Consider the following 3629-nt stretch of genomic DNA (forward strand, 5'->3'; position numbering starts at 1 on the left):
ACACACTAAGGATGCTGAACTCTTTTTTAAGTTATATTGATTTGTGGTTTTTCCTTTTGACATCTCTCTGTTCAGTTTCATGAACTATTTTTAATAGAGTTGTTCAGTTTACCATCTTAATTCATATTTGCCATAGGATTTTTAAATAAACATTTGAAATTATAATTGAACTATAGATTTCATAGATTTAAAAATAAATTTTTTAATGTAGTGCTATGTGGAAAGCAGACTGAGATTCCATTTTACACCTGTCAGAATGGCTAAGATCAAAAACTCAAGTGATGCCCTTCTCTCGTCAGGCATCCTCATTGAAGTGACATTGTCTTTAAACTCTCTGTGCCATTCCCTGATGCGCTGTATGATGCCCAGGGAACACAAGGTAACCTGGAAGGCCAAATAATTCTTTAAAGTCATCCAATGTTTGGATGATTATCCAAAATGCTGCACCGTGGGAGCAGCAGAAGCAGCAGACCTGCATGTCCCTGCAAGGGAAGGCCGTGGTGCTGATGGGCAAGAACACCGTCATGCTCAAGGCCATCTGGGGAGATCTGGAAAACAACCCTGCTCTGGAGAAACTGCTGCCTCACATCCGGGGGAATGTGGGCTTTGAGTTCACCAAGGAGGCCCTCATGAAGAATAAGGACATGTTGCTGGCCAGCCAGGTGCTAGCTGCCACCTTTGCTGGTGCTATCGCCTCCTGTAAGATCACTGTGTCAGCTCGGAACACTCGTCTGTGGCCTGAGAAGACCTTGTTCTTCTAGGCTTTTGGGCATCACCACTAAAACTTCTAGAGGTACCATTGAAATTCTGAATGGTGTGCAGCTTAATAATAACTGGAGACAACATAGTAGCCAGTAAAGCTACACTGCTGAATATGCTGAAAATCTTCCCCTTCTCCTTTGGGCTGATCATCCAGCAGGTGTCGGGCAGTGGCAGCATTTATAACCCTGCAGTGCTTGACATCACAGAGCAGACTTGGCACTCTTGCTTCCTAGAGGGTGTTCAAAATGTCGTCAGCATTTGTCTGTAGATTGCTTACCTCACTCACTGTTGCCTCAGTGCCGCACTCTACCATCAATGGATACAAATGGGTCCTGGCTTTGTCTGTGGAGACTGACTACAGTTTCCCACTTGCTGAGATGGCCAGGCCTTTTTGGTTGATCCATGTGCATTTGTGGCTGATGCCCATGTGGCTGTAGCCACGATTGCTGCTCCTGCAGCCCCAGTCAAGGCTGAAGCCAAAAAAAGAGTCTTAGGAATCAGATGAGGGTATGGGATTTGGTCTCTTTGACTAATCACCTCTCAAAGCAACCAATTCAGCCAGTTTAATTTGAGAAACATGTAAATAGAAGCTTATCTCTCTTAAAACCAAAAACAAGAATTCAAGTGAGAGCACATGCTGGGGAGAATATAGAGAAAGGGGAACACTTCTTCGTTGCTGGTGGGAGTGCAAACTTGTACAACCACTTTGGAAATAAATTTGGAACTTTCTCAGAAACTCTGGAATAGCTTTACCTCAAGACTCAACTATATCATTCCTGAGCATATATCCAAAGGACGCTTCACCATACAACAAAGACATTTGGTCAACTATGTTCATAGCAGCTTTATTTGTAATAGCCAGACAACCTAGATGTCCCTCCACTGAAGAATGGATAAAGAAACTGTGGTACATTTACACAGTGGAATACTACACAGCTATTAAAAACAAGGACATCATGAAATGTGCATGCAAATGGATGAGACTAGAAAAGATCATTCTGAATGAGGTATTCCAGACCCAGAAAGACACACATGGTATATACTCACTTAAGTGGATATTAGCCATACAGTACAGGATACTATAATTCACAGACTCAAAAAAGCTTAGTAACAAGAGGGACCTAAAAGAGGATCTCAATCAGAAGGGGAAAAAGAACAGACAGTGGAAGTTGATAAAGAGAGGGAACAGGATAGGAGAAGGAATGGGGATAAAAATGAGGATGGGGATGAGATGTGGAGAGAGCTGGTGCAGGAGGCCAGAGGGCTTGGAGAAAGAAAGGAAACTGAGAGCTGGAGCATCTCTGAGACAAGCTGGGGACTTGTGACAGGATAGGCTCCTGGGAGGTTATGGGGGTGACTATAGCTAGGACTCCTAGTAGTAGGGGTCATGGAGAATGAAGAGTCTACCTTCTAGCTAGGTAGGACTTCTAGTGGTTGGAGGGGAACGCCAACCCACCCCAAAAATCTTAGACCCGAAATTACCCTGCCTACAAGATGTGCAGGGATAAAGATAGATCAGAGACTGAGGGAATGTCCAACCAACGTCTGGCCTAACCTGAGACCCACCCCATGGAAGAGAGCCAACTCCTGGCACATTAATGATACTCTGCAATGCCAGCAGACGGGAGCCTAGCATAGCTGTCCTCTGAGAGGCTACAGCCAGCCGTGGATTGAAGCAAATGCTAAGACTCACAGCGAAACATTGTCCATGCATGGACTGGACCTAGCCCCCTACACAGATGTAGGTCATGGGCAGCTTAGTCTTCATGTGGGTCCCCTACTGAGGAGATCAAGGGCTGTCTCTGACATGGCTTCTGTTGCCTGCATTTTTATCACTTTTGCCTGGTGGGGCTGCCTTGCCTGACCTCAGCAGAAGGGGATGTACTCAGTCCTGATGTGACTTGATGTGCTGGATGGGACGGTTAGGGGGGGGCCTCCCTTTTTCTGAGGAGCAGAGGAGGGGGGATAAGAGGAAGAAGGAGGCAGGGTGTGACTGGAAGGAGAGGAAGGAGGGCACTAAGATTGGGAAGTAAAATGAATTTTAAAAAAGAAAAAATTGTATAGCACAAATTGTATGTAAAAGATACATCTTCTAAAAGTAAAAAAAAAAAAAAATCAGAATTTCAGGTAAATATCTTCGCAGTTTTTATAAAAATATTATCATTATTTTTATTGTTTTATTTTAATTTAGATAGCAAAAAGATGGCATTCTAAATTAGAGATTTTATTTCCTTCATTGTAATGACTAAATAAATTGCTACTTCTCATAAAATTATGTATTAGTTCATGTACTATGCTTCTAATTCTAAAGAAATATGAGTTTAATTTGGAGAATTTTAGAAAATACCAGATTGAATATTTTCAAAATACTAGCCGTTATCTCTACAGCGTATTGATCACTCTGTTTATGGATTATACTTACATATCAATATATTGTATTTCCTAAATACATTATGTATGCTAAATACAGAATATGCATTATGTTTGGTATCCAAGAAAGTTCCTGTTTGCATAGCTTCCTATATATTGTAAAACTTTAAAACTCTTTAACAATTATGACACTATTTACAATTGCTCCCTTTCCAGGTCACGTTTGATGTGTGAGGTACATTATCAGAATTAGCACATTAAATTGCCATCAGATGGCATGAGCCTGAAATTGTATAGATCTCACCAGTCCAATTCTCTTGGTTTTGATCCATCTTACTCCCTGCTACTGTTATCAGCACAGGAATCTCCAGTGCAAACTGTCTTTGTATTAAAAGCCAAATCATTAAACAAAGAAGAGTGATGAACAACTTCCATTAGAGACTATTCACCAAGACTCAGTCTTCACTGTCCCCACAGCACTCCTCCTCTGGGTCTAC

The 3629-nt window shown here is 41.9% G+C and overlaps 1 pseudogene; it reads left to right on the top strand.

The window, feature by feature from the left end:
• Window positions 1-361: 361 nt before the first annotated feature.
• LOC127204577 (60S acidic ribosomal protein P0-like) lies at window positions 362-1295 on the top strand (annotated as a pseudogene).
• Window positions 1296-3629: the final 2334 nt, after the last annotated feature.

The sequence above is a fragment of the Acomys russatus genome, chromosome 20 (genome assembly GCF_903995435.1).
Source record: "Acomys russatus chromosome 20, mAcoRus1.1, whole genome shotgun sequence".
Lineage (NCBI taxonomy): Eukaryota > Metazoa > Chordata > Mammalia > Rodentia > Muridae > Acomys > Acomys russatus.